The sequence below is a fragment of the Lethenteron reissneri genome, chromosome 6 (genome assembly GCF_015708825.2).
Source record: "Lethenteron reissneri isolate LAM-NWPU_2019-01 chromosome 6, ASM1570882v1, whole genome shotgun sequence".
NCBI lineage: Eukaryota > Metazoa > Chordata > Hyperoartia > Petromyzontiformes > Petromyzontidae > Lethenteron > Lethenteron reissneri.
In genome coordinates this window covers 8,484,448-8,508,172 of record NC_083784.1, presented here as the reverse complement: position 1 = coordinate 8,508,172, position 23,725 = coordinate 8,484,448, and the positions used below count along the sequence as shown (strand labels likewise).

General features: G+C 48.3%; 1 protein-coding gene across 2 annotated transcripts in view; it reads right to left on the bottom strand.

The window, feature by feature from the left end:
* The window catches only part of LOC133354631 (PR domain zinc finger protein 1-like), a 121,329-nt gene that overhangs the window by 66,230 nt on the left and 31,374 nt on the right, over positions 1–23,725 (bottom strand). Inside the window, exon 1 of one of the 2 annotated variants that reach the window (XM_061571652.1) lies at positions 6,406–6,465. The exons of the other annotated variant lie outside the window; for it this stretch is intronic. The gene's annotated coding sequence lies outside the window, so the exon portion shown is untranslated. Of the gene's footprint in view, positions 1–6,405; positions 6,466–23,725 lie in introns of those variants that run through there. 2 annotated transcript variants of the gene reach the window in all.

Below are 23,725 nucleotides of genomic sequence, written 5' to 3'. Positions count from 1 at the left end.
TCGTGTGTAATGCTTAAGGCCGCGGTGACACAAACTTATTTCATTTAAAGGTTATAATCCCTTGTTCATCACGACGTCCTTTTTACGTATATGTCTCAATAGCGTTACGGAGATCGCGTGACGTGGGGTGTCCATCTGTAGGACGTCACCTGCTCATGAATATTAATGATGGGGGGGGGGCTGGTCAACGTGGAGTGACGTCACGAGTGTTAGGTACATTCCTGGGTAATTATGGTCGGTATTATATTGTTAGTATCTCAATGTATAATATCCATTGTTTAAATATGGTAAAAGTTCGTTTTTGGCGTGAAAAAGGGGTTACTTTCGATGCCATCTGAACAAACTAATCCTATAACGTGTTTTTCCCCTTATACTCGCTTAACGCCCAAATCGCTTATGAACGAGCGAGTGCGTGGAAGCGAATCAGCGTCGCTAAGAGGAGCGCTTCTACCGTGCAGCGCATGCACGCGTGAGCAACGTGTTTTGTTTGTGCGAATGCCAACTTAAATAACGCGGTGTGTTGAAAAAATAATTGTTTGACTGTACTCGCAATGCCACGTCGAGGGAGGGGTGTGTGTGTGTGTGGTGGTTTCTTCAGTATAATTAATACAACGTAATATGCAGCCGCAGCAGTGTGCTCCACCCCACGCTCCAGCCACGTGCGCCTCGCGAGAGAATAACAATGGTGCGTTGTTTGCGCAGTGACTTCATGAACCCGATACGGATGATTTGGATCGGGCGTGAATGTTTGGGCTCAGGTCGGAGTTCTGTTGTGATATCGACGGGGTTTTTTTTCGGGGGGGGGTGAGGGGGGGTGAGGGGGGGGTGAGGGGGGGTGAGGGGAGGGTGAGGGGGGTGAGGGGGGAGGAAAGTAACGCTCATTGCAAAAGGCGGAACCCTCCTCCCCCCGTGGGGAAGTTTGCCGTGGCTTGGTTAACTTTGTCTGTCCTTCAGCAGCACCACCACCACCACCACCACCCCTCTTTGTCTTACCAAGACAACTGCCCTACTGTTAACAAACCGGAACAACCGGCGAATCAGAAGCGCAACACAAAAAAAGTCCAGAATTTTCATAATGAACGCCAATCAGAATTATATAAATAGACTCCGTGTGTGTGTGTGTGTCGGTCGTATTACGCCGATATCGGGCATGCATTCAAAAGTTCACGATCCACGCCGAACCACTCAATTGCTGTTAAGTGGGGTTTACGTTTTGAGGGTTTAGATTTTCTTTCTTAATTATGGAGCTTTCGTGACTGCAGGAATTATTCTTTGGTTCTTTCGGTTAAGTCACGTCTAAAGATAAAATAATAAATTAAAATAAAAGCTTTTATTTTAATTTATTATTTTATCTTTAGACGTGACTTAACCGAAAGAACCAAAGAATAGATTTTCTTTGTTAAAACGTACAACGCGCCAGATAAAGTTCAGTGGGGCCGTCCATAAATTACGTCACGCGATTTTGGACGATTTTTGACCCCCCCCCCCCCTTCGTCACACGACGTCACTAAAAATCAAACCCCCCCTCAAATGACGTCACAAAGCTCTGTCCCCCCCCCCCCCCAAAAAAAAACATGCTTCAAATCGCTTTAAACTATTGTCATTGTAGTGCGTATTTAATGTGGCGCTGCACTCTGATGCTGTAGGAGAAAACATTTATTAAAACGTATTTAATTAAGTAGAACGTGTTGTCTATATTTATTTAAAGTTGAGCATTTTGATGTGACGTCACATTTCTCAAACCCCCCCCCCCCTCGTCACACATCGTCACAAATGACTGACCCCGCCTAGGTGTGTGACGTCATTTATGGACGGCCCCAGTGTTTTAACAATAAACGTACTCGATGGACAATATCCACCCCACTCTGGGGAACATGTTCACGTATTGACCGAAAAATTTACTGAAGTCCATTGAACGGGAAAATATTGTCTGTGCCAATGTAATTCCCCCCCTACCCACCCCGTCCTTAAAAGTATTTAGTTTTTTTTATGACAATAGGCCAGCAATTGCAAAGCATACACGTGTGGGGATTGCTCACATTGTAGCTTTCCCGTAAATGTTTCCGATTATTTATAAAGAAACTGATCAACAGAAACCTTCAAAGTCATCAGCGATAGTTATGCAAATTACCCAAAATAATAATAATGTTTTGTATACATAGACAACTTCGTAGAAAAAAATTGTGAATTCCCCCATCAATCCTGGTTCAACGACATAGGTTAAACACTTGTTCTAAGCTGGCAAGCAACATATGTTGTATAGGGTTACCAGAAAATGTTTAAAATTATCAAAAAGTGGAGATAATATCACGTCTATGGCTGTACGTATTCAGATAATTTTTGTACAATCTTGATTTGAAGCTTTCGTGACTGCAGGAATCCATACTCTTTGGTTCTTTCGGTAAAGTCACGAAGTGAGAAATAAAATAAAACAAATCACGACGTTTCAATCGCAACACAAGCGACCTTTATCAGGTGGCACCGATACAGCGGTGCAGCGGTTGTGTCCGGCTGCATCGGTGCCACGTGATCAAGGTCACTTGTGTTGCGGTCGTGATTTGTTTTATTTTATTTCTAACTACGTGACTTTACCGAAATAACCAAAGAGTAATAATATACGTACATTTAAATGTTGTATTTGTGTTATGCTAAAGGTTGGGTGCAGTGATCGAAGGGAAGACTTTTATAACCAGATGGTTGTGTAGGGTTAGGAAATAACTATTCATCTCCGGAACAATATGGGTCTCTGTGCGAGTCTGCGGGTCTCCGAGACGATGGGTCTTTTTGTGAGTTAGAGAGCAGATGGTGGGGGGACACTGTCAGGACAAAACTTGGAGGTCGCTGCAATGCGGGATGGGTTGGTGATGGTGGCATCAAGTGCTAGATCTTGTAACAACACCTGTTTGTGATATTTCTGCTCATTAAAATAAACACAAATACATTTAATCGTGAATGCCCCTAAAAATCGTGCAATGGGCAGTGAATTGGCCCGGGCGCTGTTAAAAATGTAACTTCGACAAATCCTTTAAGCGAAATTCCCAGCAGTGCCACGTAGGGAGTGGCTTGAAACAAATCATGTATCTTGAACAAGCATTTAAACCGCTTTCCAAATAGCAGACGTGGATGGCCAGCATCTTAAAAAAACGGAATCCTCTTCTCCCGTGATACTCACGCTGCATGCGAGTTCGAAGTTGTCACAAATTAAACTACAGTATTTATTTAACAATGAACTATGTTTATTGTACCAGGTAAGGCCCACTGGAGCTATGTAGCTCTTTTTCAGAAGCGACCTGGCCACAAATGATAGCTCAACGAAGTGGCTTATCATGTGGAAAAATTACATCAGCGAAATACTCGAAACGCGTGTTTGTAAACGGAGGGGAAAACCGGACGACCCCGAGATAAATCCACGTGAAAACGCGGGAAGAGAGAGAGACACGCAAACTCCAAATATAAATGCATCTGGAACAGGATCGAACCCACGCTAGGTCGTTAACATCTCGCTACCACCCTCAATATTCACCAGCACAACGATTACGTCCAATAAACTCCGGAATAGCCAAATCGAAGCAGTGATTGTGGCAGTCACCGCTGGTATAAACGATGAATTCATGGCTTTGCCGCCTTATACAAACGGCGCTTTAAAAGCCTTTTACAATGACTTACAGGGTAATTAAAGATAATAAAAGGGAAGGGTTTTTTTTATTTGGACTGTCAACTACAAGTAAAACAAGAAGATATTTTAACAATCTGACCGACGGACCTTCTTTAGGGGGATATTGTGCGGTTTCTCTGCTGCCTCCAGCTTCAAGTAAAACTCATGGGACGATGTGTGGCCGTTAATCTCAGAGTGGGTCGCTCTCTCACTTCTCGCGTGTCTATTCGAACATTGCTATATTTTAATCTCTATCCCTGTGAATGATCAGTAGAAACTCATGTTAAAAATAATACTAAATAGATTATTGTTCAACTTAAGGCCAGTCTGATGCATTACCTCGTTCCCCTTATGTATTTGCTTCCTCCATATATAATGTACAGTATATATATTAACGTGTCTGTCCGTCTCTATATGCATGTGTATTCATAACCATGGCAGAAAGAACTGGATCTATCTTGCGCTCCACTATAGTCAATGCTCAATGAATACCATAGCTTAGAATTAAACACGCTATACTATACATAAGGTCAGTATCACCACCTGTTCACCAAATGCTACGACTTCCCAACATCTTTAACAGACACACGATATGATCGTGTACAAGACATTCTTACATCGCGGGACCGGCTTGAGAAGGAACGCCTTCATCCAGCAGCGGAGTAAGCGTGGCTGCTGATTAATCATGATGATAATGATGATGGGACATAGTCTGTTAACAATGTAAGGCTCCTGCGTCTGAAATACATTAACCCACCTCACTATATGCAAGGCACACCTTCAAAAGATTATCTTGGGACCGGCGTATTTTTTCCGGTTTTCCCCCCTCCACATTTTAGAAACGTGCATTGAGATGATTTGATAAATGATGGTGCCACTTTGTTGCGCTACCATTTGTGGCCAGGTCGCTTCTGAAAAATAAGTTAATACCTGAGCGGGCTCTGCCTGGTAGAATGGGGATGGTTTATTTTTATTTATTATTGCTTGGGTGATTTTTTTTACCCATATTGTACTTTGCCCCTTACTGGACACCTGTTGAAAAAGAGCTTTATAGCTAATCGGATTCCTCCAGTACAAATAGATATTCCGATTGTGTAGATTGCGCACAAAACGCCACGCACGTAGCAGGGTTGTTCGTGAACATCCGACAGCCTTTCACGGCGGCTCTTAAAGCACATCGAGGCACGCGCGGCACATTTGGAAGAACTCCCGCCGCGAAAGACGCCTTGCAAAGGGGAATTGTAGAGGGACCCAACAGTCGCGACTCCTTACACACTCGCTGCGCTTATTATTGAGAGTAAATATCGGGGACACACACACACAAATATGCCGGCTGTTATTTACGCACCCAAGTCGTTCAAAGACATAGATATCTGATTTTGTGCGACCACGCGAATAATGCAATACATGCACAGTGCCGGAAATGGTGAACAAGGTGAAGGAGCAGCCCTGCAAGTGCCCGCTGCTGCTGCTGCTTCTTCCACCACAGTCTGGCAGAAAGGCCTCTTCCGCTAGAAGGGAGCTGAAGGGAGCTCAAGGTAGCCCCCTCTAAGTAGGGGTGTTTGTGGTCTACGCATCTCACACTGGTCCAGACGTCTTGGAAGAGAATCAGAAACAGGTTTTTTTTTGTTTCTATTATGCAAAAGTGTTCTTGTTCGGTACAAAAAAAAACCTAAATCCTTCTTCCCCAACAAGACGGCAGAGATACACTGTGGCGATAAATAATACACCAGGTGAGTCTACATAACCTTGTCACATGCCTATAACCTTGTACGCGCAACTTGAGCAACTCGGTGACGGGGACAATGAGCCACTGATGTTACTCCGATAACATCGCAAGCTCGATGTGTAAATACGCGCGCACTCTTTACAAAACTAGAAACACAGCCATTAAAAGTGACGGTAAGAGATACGCAGCACACCGCGAAACGTGCTCCAGCAAACCGACGGCTCACGTCAGTGGCGGCCGACCACCTCGTGGCGTCATCCCTCCCGTCCACCTTCCCCGCAACGCCGACCGGCGCGGTGAAGTATGGTCAAAGTGAGCCCGGCACGACCGGCACGGCAACTGGGGAGGCGTATTGTTCACAGGTGTTGCTGATCTAAGCTGTATTCACCTGCAACTGCGCCCGGCTTAATATCTAATAAAAATGTGTTTACTTCTATTAATTAGTCGATAATTGAGTAATCGAGTACAGAGTAAACTTAAGTCCTGCTCCCCCCCCCCCCCCCACACTTTGCACTCGCAACATTTATCAATGTTCTGCCACTCACTTTTTTTTCGCAGTCACGCGTTAAACTCGACCGGCGGAATCGATCTCCACAGCGAGACGCGTCAATCAAAAGCACGGCGGCATGGAACCGAGCGACATAATACTAGAACTAACAGCTGTAATCATACAAAGTTTCTATTCTACATCGACAGCACATCCATGAGGAGCGGACGTCAAATCATTGGCAGCGACACGACACAGAACAAGAACAATTCAGTGACAGACGCCTCAACGCGCCCTCGCAACACGCAAAAAATCACCTGCTGCGCATTGTAGAGGCACGGTTTGGTAGCTGCTACGTACCGGTGGCGAGAGAAGTTTCGACGAACAAAAACACGAGTAACATTACGCGAGCGACGCGAGGAATATTCGCTCGGGTAGCAATTATTATATAGGAGGGTAACGCCGACAAACTACGCCGCCGCTGCTGCTGCTGCTGTTGAAATTCAGCGTTAGGTGGGAGAGAAAAAAACTCACGTCTGAAACAGCTGTGCCAAGCTCGCCTGCCCCCATCAACTGCCCTCCCCGACAGTTCGCAGACAACTCGTCGAGCCAGAGTTACAGGCTGGGCATTTAAATGTGCAACACGCGCACGCACGCACTCGCACGCCGCCGTGGCTGCATGCCATTACGTCACCGCCCCTTCTCTTTTTTTGTGTTGGAGGGGGGTGGTTGTTGTATCAGCTGATGGCTGGAGGTGTTTGTAATACTGTAGGGAGGGGGGGGAGAGAATAACACCCCAACTCCACCTCCCGTGTGGGTGGATACAGAACGGAGGAGGGAGGCTGGCTGAAGAGGGAGGGGATGGCTGGTCGCGGGGCTTTGTTTGAAGGGAAAGAAAAAGGAGACAAGACAGAGAGAGGGAGGGAGGGAATAAGTAAGTAAAGTGTACGTAGTGGCCACCCGCGGCAGTACAAGAAAATGTGGGTTTAATGTTGGAATGTTGGAAATACAAAAGCCCCCCCCCCACCCACGTCCTCTGAGTTACAACAGTGGTAGTGGTGGTGGTGATGATAATTCGATTCTATTGCGCATGATGGCAACAATATGTTCAGGAGATAAATGCCGATAATGTCCGAGGTTTTACCGCCACGAGAGAGCTTCAGGAGAGAATGCGTGTGGTTAAGCGATGATATTTCTCCTCCATTTAAGGCGCCACAGACCACGGCGGTTTAACTATTGTTATGATGATGATGTTGATGATGGTGATAATAATGATCGGCAGGTATTTTTGTCAATCTGTAACGTAAGTATGTTGAACTTCTTTCGCACCGTACGTAGCCAACCAACAGCGCGGATCAAAGGTGCGGGGTTGCGGAAGGACAACAAACGAAAGACCAAGAGCACTTCAAAGGAAATGAGTTTTCAATCTCCTTGCTAGATCAAGGGTCGGCAACAGAACTAACGAGAAGAGCAAAACATATATTTTTTTTCGAACTCGGTAATCAAAACCTCGATGTTTCAAGAGCCGCGATGCACTGCGGTGAATGCGAGACGGCGGTCCTCGTGAACGTGATGAAGTGGTCCTTCGCGTGAGCCGCAGGTTGCCGACTCCTGCCCATGGTGAACTGGGCTCCCATGGTAAACTGGACTTCTATGGTGAACTGGACTTATATGGTGAACTGGGCTCCCATGGTAAACTGGACTTCCATGGTGAACTGGACTAATATGGTAAACTGGACTCCCATGGTAAACTGGACTTCCATGGTAAACTGGACTTCCATGGTGAACTGGACTTCCATAGTGAACTGGGCTTCCATGGTAAACTGGATTCCCATGGTAAACTGGACTTCCATGGTAAACTGGACTTCCATGGTGAACTGGACTCCCATGGTGAACTGGACTTCCACAGTAAACTGGACTCCCATGGTGAAATGGGCTCCCATGGTAAACTGGACTTCTATGGTGAACTGGACTCCCATGGTAAACTGGACTCCCATGGTAAACTGGACTTCCACAGTAAACTGGACTTCCATGGTAAACTGGACTCTCATGGTGAACTGGACTCCCATGGTAAACTTTAACTTCCACAGTAAACTGGACTCCCATGGTGAACTGGACTTCCATGGTAAACTGGACTCCCATGGTGAACTGGACTCCCATGGTTAATTAGACTTCCATGTTAAACTGGACTTCCATGGTCAACTGGACTTCTATGGTAAACTGGACTTCCATAGTGAACTGGACTTCCATGGTAAACTGGACTTCCAAAGTAAACTGGACTCCCATGAAAAACTGAACTTCCATGGTGAACTGGACTCCCATGGGGAACTGGACTTCTATGGTAAACTGGACTTCCATGGTAAACTGGACTCCCATGGTAAACTGGACTCCCATGGTAAACTGGACTTCCACAGGAAACTGGACTCCCACATTCTAGATTTGAAGTTTTCGTGACTGCAAGGATCCATACTCTTTGGTTCTTTGGGTAAAGTCACGTAGATGAAAATAAGAATATTTTAATTTTATTTTTATTTTATTTTCACCTACGTGACTTTACCGAAATATGGACTCGCACAGTAAACTGAACTCCAATAGCCCAGGGGTCGGCAACGAAAAAACATAAATAAGAACATCATTGGTTGTTGTTGTTGTTGTGTTTCTCGCACTGCCGTCCTTAAAGAGTCAACCGCATGCGGCTCCGGGCCGCAGGTTTTGCCGACCCCCCCCCCCCGCTGCCCTCCCCACCCCGCGTGGGTCGCGCCAGGTCTGTTTGGCGACGCTTCACCGCCCACGCTAAGGCGGCCCCGTGCGGGTTGGTGAAGGTGTTGGTGGGGAGGGTGGGTGGGGTGGGGAGGGGAGGGGACGGCTCGAGGCGGAACCGGCGTCAGTCGAGATATGGCCGTTGTCAGAGGGCAGTATTTATTCATGGCTGGAGGAATCTGATGAGCTACGATGCATCTTTTTTTTCACAGATGTCCAGTCAGGGGCAGGTCAGAACGTTGCAAGAACAAACAATACAAAAAACACGATAGCAGAGCAAAGGAAAGGTAAATAAATAACTTTAAATTTATACGAATAAAACTAAACTATTTTGTAGCTTACCAGGTAAGGCCCATTCAGCTATTAGCTTCTTTTTTTCAGAAGCCGCCTGACCACCACAAATTATGTCTCAGTTGATGCGGCCTATCGTGTGAACATTTATAGCAGCAAAATAATCGAACCGATCGAAACGCACTGATGTTCGCCGTGGGAGGGAATCCAACTCAGGATGTGGCGTTCTTATCGCGAGTGTGTGAACTGCGACGCCGCCGCTTCCCATACATTATTTAGACGTGTGCCTAAACCATCGGGGGCGGATTTAATGTGTCACGTAAGAGTTAGGTGTCAGAGTGCGTTGCGTATTTTGTTTAGATGTGTCCGTCGATTTGACTTGCGTGTGTCACTGCGGGGAGCGGTGGGGCAGCGGTTCGACGCAGCCACGCGACGAACTCGAGTTGTCGAGTTCGATTCGCGCGCACGGCCAACACCGGTGACGATTATTTGGACCCGGTCCTGGGCCTCCCCGAGGTCGACTCAGCCTCGAATGTATTACAGTACCTGGTGCAATATGCAAAGGTGACCGTGCCGTGGTGCTGGCCACCCACCCCCTCGTGTGCCGTTCCGGCCTTCATAGGTGCTCGCTAACAGCACTTGCCCCTACAGCCTCACGGGCACACGGGAGAAGCTGTCTTTGTGTGCCACTGTGAGCGTGGAGTCGTCACGATGACGTTGTTTTGTTTGTCGGTGCAGCAGCTTTCCTGAAGTCTAAACCACAATGTCTCGAACTCTATTAACGCTATAATTATGATGTCAGTCTCTACATCATTTCCCTGCAGGGGTTATGAAATGTTTTAATCGCACGCATGAATGTTTACATACTGTTTGGGGAGCGGTGGCTTAGTGGTTAGCGCACTGCATCGTGACATTTCCGGCCATGGCTAACACCAGTGGTGATTATCCGAACCGGTTCTGGTCCTTCCCTAGGTCGACTCAGCATTAAGAGAATGCCTGATGCGGTGTGTAAACATCAGCACTCGGGAGACAAAGACGTTCAAAGGTCATGCTTGTCACAACACCCCCCTAATACCCCCATGTCAGACATAATAGTTGCTCGCTCTCAACAGGCCGCCACGGTGGCGAGGAGATGTTAACTACCTCGCCTGGTATACAGGAGGTCGTGGGTTGGATCCAGACCCTGACGCCTGCTGCTGTATATTTAAAGTTTGAATGAATCTCTCCCCGTGGTCGCGTGGATTTTTCTCCGGGGCCTCCGGTTTTTCCTCCTCATTTAGAAACACGCATTAAGGGTGTTTGGCTGCTATACATTTCCACGCGATAAGCCACTTCGTGGAGCTATCAATTGTGATAGCCATGTCGCTTCTCAGTGGCGCCTTACCAGGTAAAATAAAAAAATATAGTTTAGTGTAATAGCTTACTTGCCCCGACATTCCGTCAAAGGCTCTACGTGGGATATCGACAAAATCGTTTCGCGTACTCTATGGCTCGCACGTGGTTGTAACGTGTGGGCACAACGGAGCGGCTACACGGTGGCTGAATATTCCGAGAGCACAAAAAGCCGTGCCCGGTCGTCCAGGGGGGGGGGGGCAATGAGACGCGACCGTCGGTTGGACATCCCAACTGACGGATGGCACACTTTCAGGAGGGCCCCCACCCCACCACCACCGTCGCCGCGAGGATTTGGTTTCGGACAGAGATCCTCTTTTTTGTCGGGTTCAAGGCGAGTGTGTTTCAGCTGATCTTTATCGACAGTCCTTCCCACCCCCATCCCCGGGACACACGAGGCTGCCCCGAGGCTAAGGGGGCCGTGGAGCTATCATGTCACGGTACAGTATGTTTGGCGTCATTAAGTGAAATGGTGCACGAAACAATGCGTAATTAATGTTTTGAGCGCATGTCAATCCGCCACTGGATGAAGGCTTCTTCCCCACGCCGTATCAGTCACGTGGGAGTTATGTGATGGGACCGTTTTTGTCGGTATCGCAAGATGAAAACATGAGCGTAGGTCTTACCCTGTCTGGCAATACAACAGGTGTTTAGATTTCGATGTAAAGCTTTCGTGACTGCAGGGATTCATGGTCTTGGTTTTTTCGGTAAAGTCACATAGAAGGGAAATAATAAAATAATAATAAATTAAACAATAAAATTCTCACGACGTTTCGACTGCGACACAAACAATCATCATCAGGTGTGGAAACCACAGCAAGAACATTTTTTTTTCAAATGCACATTTTCTTTCTGTGGGTTTCACACCTGATGATGATCGCTTGTGTTGCAATCGAAACGTCGTGAGAATTATATTGTTTTTATTTTTTATTATTTTATTATTTCCCTTTACGTGACTTTACCGAAATAACCAAGAATATAGGTGTTGAGATGTTCAAACGCCAAATTCATTCCAAAAGATATTTAGTTGATCTTTGAACAAATGTGGTAATACCAAAAAGGCTAACAACCTATTCTTTTTTTATACTTTGACACTGGAGAAAAAAATGTATCCCATTATGTAGCTGCTCACCCCGAGCTATAAATGTTCTGATACGTGTGGCACTGCCTTTGTGCTGCTCGCATTTTGGCGTTCTCTGGTCTGACACCGGCGAGACGAGGCCCTAAGGAAGGCTACCGTCTCTGGTGTAGGCCAATCAGTTTCAAAGACAATGCAGATATCATTATCAGAGTACGTTTGTTTTGCATGTTCACCACAAGTACGTGTGGTTAATGTAGACTTGGTGCCTTGCAATAAGGTTTCTATTTGGTGTTTGAACATCTTAGCATCTCCTGTTTTTTTTTTATAATGTATTCAAATGTGTTTATTAGGAGGGAGCCATTAAAATGGTTACAGTAACACCGAACATTCCGACCAAGGTGATTTCTACGGTAATGTACCTAAATCGTAATAATGTATATGCCCGGGCAGTGCAGTGATTAGAGGGCAGCTCGCAACCTTACGGCCGCGAATTAAAATCCTGGCCAGCCACTTCATCCGCTCCAAGCATCACTCTTGTATAGGAAACTAACAAAAACCAACGCTAAGTCACCCCATGGAGGACACTTCGCCCCCACGCCTTCGAATCGCGGACCCTCCATAGCCGCCGTCACGGTTCGCGAACGGATCGTCTTCTCGCGTGTGGCGAGTGTCACGTCCAGGTGTCAGCTTGTGAGCCATGCGACGGCTGTCATTGTCCAGTACGCCGGACGCGAAGTGGATGTGACGCGATGGATGCACGAGGGGACACATTGTTTGATAACGCCGATGCGAATTGGACGCAACGCGATCGATTGAACGGAACGGCGTCGCGCGAGTCGGACTAAGCGATTGTACGGCTGCCTCGGCGTAGCATCATCGCACAAGGCAGTGGGATGCTGCTGGATGCTTCAGTGGGATGCTGCTGGATGCCTCAAGTCTTTGTTCGGCCTGCGAACGCATCTCGCGTGTTATCGCGGACCGTGCTTTACGCAACATTATATGTTATTCATAATCACGCGATTTTTCCATAACGTTCTACAGGAACGCGACTACTACCGCGTTCTAGGAGAACAAACGGAGTGTATGTTGCACTCCTTTCGCACTATACGTTGCCAAGCGTGCTAATCGGAGGTGCAAAACCGGTACATTGTTTTGTTCCGGTGGGAGATTCTAGCCTCCACGTGGCCCACCTGTTCAGTGTTTCATCGGCCGACTAATACGATGACTTCGGGCCTTTCGTCAACCGTTCATATATTCGCTTTCGAGTACTGTGTCTATAAACAGATGAGCATAGATACACTGTAACACGCTTATTTACGCAGAAGCCACATTTTGGCTCGAATAATGATGGTTCGAGGCATACACCGGTAATCTAGCGCTCTGGGGACAAAGTAAATAGCAAATAGATCTTGCACAGATACAAGTCATCATCAGACGAGCGAGACACCCACCCACTTGCAGGGCAATGGGATTTCACATGGGACCATTGATGCAATGTTGGTCCAACTGGCCCAATGTTTTCTGTTTACCGGGCACCTGTGGTGAGCAGTACAGAGAGTAATGAGTGACCACGTGCCAACGTTGGACCAGCGTTAGCCTCGTTTAACACGTATGCTTTCGCGACCAATATTATTCATAATCAACGATTTTGGGATTAGATCTGGAGAATTGGCCGATGATGCTGGATGCAATTGCCAGCGAAACGTCGTACTCAAAAATTGTAAATGTTGTGGTTTCACGCTTCAACACACCGGTGGGCTAAAGCAGTGAACTATTTGTCCTTTGTCAACGTGACACTTTTTTGCTGATTGGTCGTGTCGGGTGGTGGAGGGTTACGCCACATTTATAAATAACGCGATCTAAACCCAAAAACGTTGATTATGAACAACGTTAGCCTGTGGGTGGAACCATTGATCCAATATTCTATGTGTCACTGGGTACCTGTAGGAGACAGTACAGAAAGTAGGCCTTTTAGTTTTCTTCTCTTAAACACATATGGGGGTCATTATTGGTAAATCCATCATCATCATCATCAATCCTCCCCAAGTCGCCCCATCTCGCACACTCCTGAGATCCACCTAGCACCTGCCCACGAGCTGATTTACGTCGCTGAGGCGTACATCAGTCGTTTAAAAATGTAGGAATGATTAAACTTACAACAAAAATAGATGCGTGCGTGGTATCTATATATACATATTTATTTGCTTACTCACTTCGAAAGTGGCAACCAAAGTTAAAAGCGAAACAGAGCCAATATTCGATTCTTGCTCAATTTGAGAAACCAGTGTTATAATTGCTGTCACAGACAGATGCATGCATACTATATATAGGTGTGTGTGTGTGGGCATGTAGTGCAATCCTCAAGGGGCGGTTTCAAAAGTGAATGAGGCCCTCGTGCGCACATGCGTAAACAAAAACAAAACTCCCCCGTGTAGCCTTAACACACTCGTGGGGCAAGTGCTGTTAGCGAGCACCTATGAAGGTTGCCACGGCACAGGAAGGGGTGGGTGGACAGCACCACGCCCGGCCGCCTTTGTTTTCCAGGTGAGGATATTCACACACTGATTTATGGCTGAGTCGGCCTAGGGGAGGCTCATGACCGGTTCAGATAACCGTCACCGATGTTGGCCGCCGTGAGCTGAGATCGAACTCGTGTCGCCAGGATTCGGTTTCGCGCAGCGCACTAACCGCTGCACCACCGCTCCCCACCCCGCACACACAGACACGCACACACACAAAGATCCCCCATATAGCCTTAACAGACTGTAGGGGCAAGTGCTGTTAGCGAACACCTATGAAGGCCGGCACGGCACACGAGGGAGTGGGTGGCCAACACCACGCCCGGCCGCCTTTATCTCCCTAGTGACGGTGGTTACACATCGCACCAGGTACTCACACACATACACGCACACACACACGTGCGCCCACACACACGTGTGCACACGTGCTCACGCACGCACACCCACCATCCACAAGGGACACCCACCATTCTAGCGCCCACGCGCGTGCCAGCTTTAATGGCCCAAGGGAGATCACAGTTATTATTATTTTTGTTACATGCATCATTCTTCCCCAGTGGAGGGTAAAGCCACAGCTGCTTGTGCATCGAGACGGCGCGTAAACTTCTCGCCCGCACGGAAAACGGAACGCCCCCCCAAAAAGATTTGCCGAGCGCGCTGTGAAGGGCACCACTTCGATTCGTTTTGCGGTTGTGCCACCGTAGAGTTCACTGATGTATTTTGGGGTTGTTCCCCCCTCCCCCCCACCGCGTGTAGTTTTGGTCGGCACGTTGTCCAACGTTTCAGCAGCAGCAGTCGGTCGATGCAATATGCTGTACATGCGAAGGAGAATGCCAGTGGCTCAGAAGCAAAATCGTGTTTTAGAGGAGGAATCCGATGAGCTATGAAGCTCTATTTTCACGGATGTCCAGCAGGGGCAGGTCAGCAAGTTACAACAACAACAACAAACAATGCAACAACACGATAGACGTGCATAAAAGAGAGAAAAGAAAAGTCACTCTGAATCAATAAATACGAATAAAGTAACCCGAGTACAAATTGCACACGTGCATAAATTCCTGCTGATTTGTCAGACGCCAAATGCAAGCTTGGGCAAGGCAGCAAAACAACAACAACAATAAACACAGTCCCAGGCTACAGCAAGACAACACAATTAAATTGCACCTCCGATTTGCACATTTACAAACATGCGTCGCGGTGGCTAGGAGATGTTAACTACCTCGCCTGGTCTACAGGAGCTCGTGGGTTTGATCCCGACCCTGACGCCTGCTGCTGTATATTTGGAGTTTGCGTGTGTCTCTCTCTCTCATCATCATCACGGCAGCTAGGAGATGTTAACTACCTCGCCTGGTCTACAGGAGGTCGTGGGTTTGATCCCGACCCTGCCACCTGCTGCTGTATATTTGGAGTTTGTGTGTGTCTCTCTCTCTCATCATCATCATCACGGCTGCTAGGAGATGTTAACTACCTCGCCTGGTCTACAGGAGCTCGTGGGTTTGATCTCGACCCTGACGCCTGCTGTTGTATATTTGTAGTTTGCAGTGTCTCTCTCCACGTGATCGCGTAGATTTTTTTTCCAGGTCATCCAGTCCCCCCCCCCCCCCCCGCAAGCGTTCAGAGTTTTAGGCCGCTATAAATTTCCACGCAATAAGCTACTTCGTTGCACTATCGTTTGTGATAGCCAGGTCGCTTCTGAAAAAGAGCTGCATAGGTCAGTGGGGCTCTACCTGGTAAAATTAAAAAAAATTGTTTAGTTGAGGTTATTTGTCAGTAAAATTTAGCGAAATGTCAAATTTGACAAACTTGGACCATGGTCGCCGGCTCACGCGGCCTTTCCCTTGCGTCCACGGACCGTCACTTGGATCTTTATCTTCCAATGTGAAGCAGAAGGCGCCGATCGTAATGTACTTATTTTATTGTCAATACATACGCCCGGGGTATTAACCAGGACGGCCGCTGGGGTCGAACCGCAGGAGAATGAACCCGCCCCTCGTGACAAAAACCAGGGGGCCACGCGTTCGACCTCAAGCGTCGAATAAAAAAAAATCCGAAAACGAAAACAATGCGAGTCATAGCCAGCCGCTAAGATCATTACCGCAGCTCAATCACCACGCGCTGGGATTCATTGCAAGTAGTTCATTATCGCGTGAGCAACTCACCAAAATGACATGCCTCTCAGGTTCGTGCCACTGCAAATGTCAGGCCCGCGGCAGCAAGAGGCACCCACCAGCGGGCGAGGCGCGGCATGCGCGAGCTCCTCGTTCTCACTACCGGGGGTTGCGAACTCTCGTCACGCGCCTTTCACATCGGGTGATTTCATTGAGGCGTGACTCGGGAATGCGTACCGCAATAGGCGTACTCTGTGTCTCAGAGCGCGTATGACTCCGCGCGACGAGAATGCACGCAACGCGCGCGTTTGCGTCATTTGTGTACCTTCGTTTTTTCGTATCCACCACAAAACGCGTCGCGAGTAAGTCAAATCGACAAAGTGGTCACCGGCGGTACACAACGCCCATTGAAGGTTTGAAAAGGGAAAAACGATGCCAGTTGTGCATGGCTACTTTGCCCTCTAGTGTATGGACCCGCGTTGTCACTCGAAGGGATTTCGGAGGTACTTCTGTGATATCCGCTTTCCGCGGGGCGTTCTCTAACTCGAAGGGCTCGCACGGCTCCAACGGGTGCATCGTCACGTGACGACGGACAACATACGTAGTCCAATCGTTTTGTAACGTCGCTTAAATGCTATGAAATACGTGAAGGTTTTGTAACATCGCTTAAATGTTATTGAATATGTTAAGGTGTTAAGATTTTCAAACCCCAAAATAGATACCTCTTCCTTAGATGCATTAACCGCATGATGTAGCTGCTCACCACGAGCTATGAATGCTCTGATACGTGTGGCATTGTCTTTGTGCTATCCGCCTTTTGGCATTCTCTGGTTCTGACACCGGTGAAACTTGGCCATAAAGAAGGCTGCTGTCTCTGGTGTAGGCCAATCAGTTTCAAATAAACTGCCCATTTATTATTATTATTATCAGAGCACGTGTGTTGGCATGTTCACCACAAGTACGTGTGGTTAATGCAGACTTGGCTCCTTGAAAAAGGATGCTGTTTGTTCTTTGATCATTTAACACCTCCTGTTATATTGCCAGAAAGTGTACAACCTATTCTTATTTTTTCATATGTTGATACCGACAAAAAAGGTCCCATGATATGTTACTAAATATGTTTACGTTTTATAATTCTAGATTTGAAGTTTTCGTGACTGCAAGGATTCATACTCTTTGGTTTTGTCGGTAAAGTCACGTAGGTAAAAAATAAGCTTGTGTTGCCTCCGAAACGTCGTGATTTAATTTAGTTGTTTTTTTCATTTATTTTTTACCTACTTGACTTTACCAAAAAAAAACAAAGTACGTTTTATAACATTATTTAAATGTTATTCGATGTGTTTACGTGTCTATGCGCCATATATGCAACGAGTGGACCCGTCGACATCCGTGGTGTCAGGGACCATGTGTGGCACGCTTGGCTAAGTACGGCGCGAAAGAAGTTGAACGCGCAGTCCATGCGTGCGCGAAACGAGTAACACATTCGATAATGACGACAGGGGAACGCTCGTGCAGTCGCTCGCTCGGGGGCCGAAGCGAACGCGTAGAGAAAGCAACGTGAGCCCAAACACGCACTCCAAGTCCCAAACACGCACTCCAAGTCCCAAACACGCGCCCCAAGTCCCAAACACGCACTCCAAGTCCCAAACACGCACTCCAAGTCCCAAACACGCACTCCAAGTCCCAAACACGCGCCCCAAGTCCCAAACACGCACTCCAAGTCCCAAACACGCACTCCAAGTCCCAAACACGCACTCCAAGTCCCAAACAGGCACTCAAAGTCCCAAACACGCGCCCCAAGTCTCAAACACGCACTCCAAGTCCCAAACACGCGCTCAAAGTCCCAAACACGCGCCCCAAGTCCCAAACACGCACTCCAAGTCCCAAACACGCACTCCAAGTCCCAAACACGCACTCCAAGTCCCAAACACGCGCTCAAAGTCCCAAACACACGCCCCAAGTCCCAAACACGCACTCCAAGTCCCAAACACGCACTCCAAGTCCCAAACACGCACTCCAAGTCCCAAACACGCCCTCCAAGTCCCAAACACGCCCTCCAAGTCCCAAACACGCCCTCCAAGTCCCAAACACGCCCCCAAGTCCCAAACATGCCCTCCAAGTCCCAAACACGCACTGCAAGTCCCAAACACGCACTCCAAGTCCCAAACACGCCCTCCAAGTCCCAAACACGCACCCCAAGTCCTAAACACGCACTCCAAGTCCCAAACACGCCCTCCAAGTCCCAAACACGCCCTCCAAGTCCCAAACACGCACTCCAAGTCCCAAACACGCACTCCAAGTCCCAAACACGGACTCCAAGTCCCAAACACGCCCTCCAAGTCCCAAACACGCCCTCCAAGTCCCAAACACGCACCACATGTCCCAAACACGGACTCCAAGTCCCAAACACGCACTCCAAGTCCCAAACACGCCCTCCAAGTCCCAAACACGCACCACATGTCCCAAACACGGACTCCAAGTCCCAAACACGCCCTCCAAGTCCCAAACACGCCCTCCAAGTCCCAAACACGCCCCCAAGTCCCAAACACGCCCTCCAAGTCCCAAACACGCACTCCAAGTCCCAAACACGCACTCCAAGTCCCAAACACGCCCTCCAAGTCCCAAACACGCACCCCAAGTCCTAAACACGCACTCCAAGTCCCAAACACGCCCTCCAAGTCCCAAACACGCCCTCCAAGTCCCAAACACGCACTCCAAGTCCCAAACACGCACTCCAAGTCCCAAACACGGACTCCAAGTCCCAAACACGCCCTCCAAGTCCCAAACACGCCCTCCAAGTCCCAAACACGCACCACATGTCCCAAACACGGACTCCAAGTCCCAAACACACACTCCAAGTCCCAAACACGCACTCCAAGTCCCAAACACGCACCACATGTCCCAAACACGGACTCCAAGTCCCAAACACACACTCCAAGTCCCAAACACGGACTCCAAGTCCCAAACACGCACTCCAAGTCCCAAACACTCGCGCCAGCCCAGGCAGCGGTCGTCCTCTCCTCTCGCGGCCTCAACCTGACAATTGTCGCTCCGAAAATAGAAGCAGAGACACCGCAATGACTTGTCAGCGGGTTCCCGTCGGATTCTTTTTTTTGGTGCCGCTGATATTTTACGGGCGCGCTTCTGGTTGGCACGGCATTCACCTTGAAGACGTGGAGATCCCGTGGATTTCAGTAGGATTTATCTACATGAATGTGATGTCCGCGCTCTGTTGCGTGTGCGATGATGTTGCAGGTTGCCCCCGTGCTATGCCCTGCCCACTGTTCTTGGTCGTCAACCGCCTCCCACTTGACAACATCATCTCCAGCTCCAACAACGATCAACCATGCCCATGCCCAAGACGCACCGACCGCGGAACGCCTCGGCACGACTCGTCCGCGCACACAGTCGTCAACGAGACCTGGCGCGTCGCCCCAACACACTCGGATCCCCTCCGTTTGCTCCCAACGCAGTCCCAGAACCAACCGCAAGATTCCCGCAACACCAATTTCGAGATCCTCCGTGGACTCGCTCCTGCCTGTCTCACTCTGCTCCGCTTCCCTTGTGCTCTCCGCTTCCAAAAACCAAAAGACTCTTGGGAGGAGAGGGGGGGGGAAACCTCAACCCGACCTCTGCGCAATGGGAGGTCGCTCCTTCTATGCTGCTGCTGCTGCTGCTGCACCCGCCTTTGGAACTCTCTCCCCACAGTGCTCCGTGCTGCCGACTCCCTGCCCCTGTTTAGGGTCGAGGCCAAGAGAGTCTGCAACCTGCGACTCCGGAACCGCGTGCGGCTCCTCACAGAGGACTGCTTCGTGACAGTCTATTAAGGGGCCCACCACGTCGCATTGTGGCTCATGAAATATCGAGTTGTTTCTTTAATTTTTTTCTTACCAAATTCAGAAAAAAATCTCACTTCTTCGTTATTTCGGTTTGGCGATCCCTGGCCAAGACTTTGCTCTTCTCCTCGAGCCAAGCACGGTGTCTCCTCTCCACGAAGTGCTATCAAATCGCCGCTTACTTTGACAAAAAGCAAACCACGTCGCCTTTCGTCACCCGCGTTGCAAGCAAGTCCCGAGTCTTTTTGCACAGCATTAGCAGATGCGGGCTCACTCGTGTGCCGTGGAGTCGTTGCGTAAAGAAGTGTTTGCAACAAACACAAAAAAAACTAAATAAAAAGGCAAGAGGTTCCACTCACCTCCTGAGTTTCCAGAGTCGTCATCTCTACACACGGGTCGGCGAGTTGTTCCGAAAGCAGCAACAACTTTTAAAGAGCGGGGGGGGGGGAGGGCGCTTGAGGGCGCTTGGCTAAAACGCGCTCGGCAGTAGATTCTAAGCTCCGGCACGAAGCCGCCACGAATTAGTCTAGACTAAATACGCTGCATTATTAATCGCGCGTAACTGTATGCTTAGCGGTTCACTGTATCGCTTCAGCACACCGCGCCGGGACGGATTTGCGTCGGCCCGGAGAGAGCGCATCGCTCGCCCAGCGGCCGGCAAGCTCGCCAGATAAAGGACATGTCACGTACATCGAAGCGTCCGGTCGTTGCCTCTCTCTCGTCTCGTGTGTTTCTCGTCTCGTGTCTCTCTCGTGCCTCTCTCTGGTCTCTCTCTGGTGTCTCTCTCGTGTCTCGTCTCGTGTATTTCTCGTGTCTCGTCTCGTGTATTTCTCTCTCGTGTCTCTCTCTCTCGTCTCGTGTCTCTCTCGCCTCGTATCTCTCTCGTCTCGTGTCTCTCGTCTCGTCTCTCTCTCGTCTCGTGTCTCTCTTTCTCGCCTCGTGTCTCTCTCTCTCGTGTTTCTCTCTCGTCTCGTGTCTCGTGTCTCTCTTTCGTCTCGTGTCTCTCTCTGGTTTCGTGTCTCTCTCGTGTCTCTCTCTCGTCTCGTGTCTCGTCTCGTGCCTCTCTCGTGTCTCTCTCTCGTCTCGTGTCTCGTCTCGTGTCTCTCTCGTGTCTCTCTCTCGTCTCGTGTCTCGTCTCGTGTCTCTCTCGTGTCTCTCTCTCGTCTCGTGTCTCGTCTCGTGTCTCTCTCGTGTCTCTCTCTCGTCTCGTGTCCCTCTCTCGGGGACGCTGCAGCCTTGCGCAGCGCGGACTTTGTGAAGCGGCCCCAGCCACTCGCCCGTGGCACGGCAGGGGGGTGAAGAGATGCTTGCCCGAGTTCTCCGAGTAACTTCAACACGACCGACGATTGCTGGAGTCGCAAGGAGTGACGCCCATGATAATGACACGGGGATGGCGCCTCTGCTTGCGTGCCCTGAAACGTCTCCGGGTGAGACACGAAATGCGGCCAAACAAGTCGCAAACAGCTCTGGCACGTGGGCAACGATGACAAAGACCCCCCCCCCCCCCCCCCGTATATCGCCTGAACAGACTGCTGGGACGACAAGTGCTGTTAGCGGGCACCTATGAAGGCCGGCACGGCACACGAGGGGGTGTGTGTCCAGCACACATTTGCTATGTAACACATTGGAGGGCATTATCAGTGTCTAAACAGTGGCACTAAGCGAATAATCATCGACAATCATCAAACCGTTTTGTAAGATCAACATTAATCTCACTAGTTAAAGACTGTATCCCCATGAAGTATAAAGCTGTGATGCTTTAGAATGAGTCTAACACCCTCGAGTGCAGCGGACTGATAGTTTCAGCTCAGAAGGCCAATGGCTGCACAGGCACACACAAAAAACTGCCAATTAAATTGGTTTTACACTTCATTCGGCTACAATCTGCCTCCGAGAATTAAAAATAATGGTTTCCTACTCACATGTAATGACCGTTACTCTGTTAGCAGGGTGTGTGTGACCGCCTAATGTGGATAAGAGGTCAATTGAAAGGATCTGAGAAGCAGTTCTGTGATAGCTGCTTCCGCAGACCCGTTATCGACCACGGAGAAAGCTGCTAGAATTGCTTATATGTCTCACAACGTAATGCCTACAGCACACTCGCAATTCAATTGGGGGGAGCGGGGTGCGGGGAACGCCAGCAACACGTATCCCCACAAAAACTCCAGGAGTTTTATCATGTTTTTTTTTTAGAACGGTATTGTTTAGACGTATGCGTTTGCACCGCGCTGAGATCCTGGGTTCAAATCCATGCAGACACCTGTGAATAACCCGTGTTCTAAAGCGGGTGCAAGCTGATGGTCCTAAGGTGAGTTCCAAACGAGTATACCCAAAAAACCAGCTTATCGCTGAAGTTTGGATGAATTCCAGCCTCTGAGAATTAAACTACCGTATCGGTTGACTGTGATGCAACAACATCAATCTCGTAACAGTTAAGGGGGGGAGTGTGCGCCATCAATTAAGTAAACATGACAAATGCATCATGGGACCTCCTTTGCCAGTACCAAAATATGAGAATAGGTTTTCTCTTTTTTTCTGGTCTAACAAAAGGCCTTTTTGGCGTCCTCTGGTCTAACACCGTTTTGAGACTAGGCTCAAAAGAAAGCTGTCTCTGGTGTGGACCAATCAGTCTCAAAGACAATGCATATATTATCAGAGCATGTTTTTTGTTTGCATTCTGACCACAAGTATTGTGGTTAATGTAGACATGATTCCTTGTAAAAGGTTTCAGTTTGGTGTTTTGTCATCTTAACGCTTGTTTTGTTGCCAGAAGAAAGGGGAACACCTATTCTCATGACAAATGCACTTGAATGAGCTTTCGTAGATTCTGCGGAAAATCTCTTTACAGCCGTTTGGAGACACGTGGTCTTGTGTCTCAGAACAATTCCAAAGCGATTCTTTGCTTTATAGGACATGACACCAATATTATACAATGTATACGCATTATAATGTATACCAGCCTGATTATTAAGTTGCAATTACTTTTCAAGATCTTGTTCTCTCAACTGTGTACTTTTCTTGCACTTTGCACCCCTATTATTTTTTGTTATTTTTGTTGTTTTATAGCTCATCGGATTCCTCCTGCAGTATGAATGAATTTGGATCAGATTCTTGATTACTACGTAACGCCATCAAGAAGCCGACAAGGCATTGTGAACATAACAAGGGGATAGCGTTGCACGCAACAAAAACCCTTCCAGAAGATTTGACCGTTGTATACAGACATCACAAAAGCCCACCGATTAAAAGCTTTTTTTTTTCCAAAGGGCCACTTTGTCATCCCAGTTTCCTGCCAACATGGAAGTGCATCGCTCACGAAGACATCGTAGTTGCAAATTGTTTGATGTGAATCTTGTCTCGCACAAACCCAGGGATTTAAATCAGGCAAGATTTTTTTTTAACTCAGCCACAAAAAAACTCGAAGACAGCATGTAAAAAAGCACGGCCTTTCTTTTTCAGGCCGCCAGTGTTATTGACAAATGTGTGGAGCTTTTTTATTGCTCTTTGTGTACCACTGCCAACGCAGCAGCAGCAGCATCGCCAAATAATTCGTTTAATTCCAGCCATGTCTGTCTGGGTCGGGCGAAATATATGTCCGCACAGGGCACACCACATCCACTATGCCTCTCGCTCTACGGCTGTGGCTCGGAGTTTACGGGCCATCCAAACTGTAGTGCACCTGTGACCTGGAAATATTCGGTGACAAATTCAAGTCGGTGTACAACAAAGTGTCACAACGTTCGCGGATTAAGTGTTTTTGTTACGCTGTTCCAACATTGTCAAGAAAGTGTGCTATTTATATATGCAAGGTTATGATATAAATTGGCATTTGTTCAAATGCGGAACCTTATGGTCATTCTATTGGGT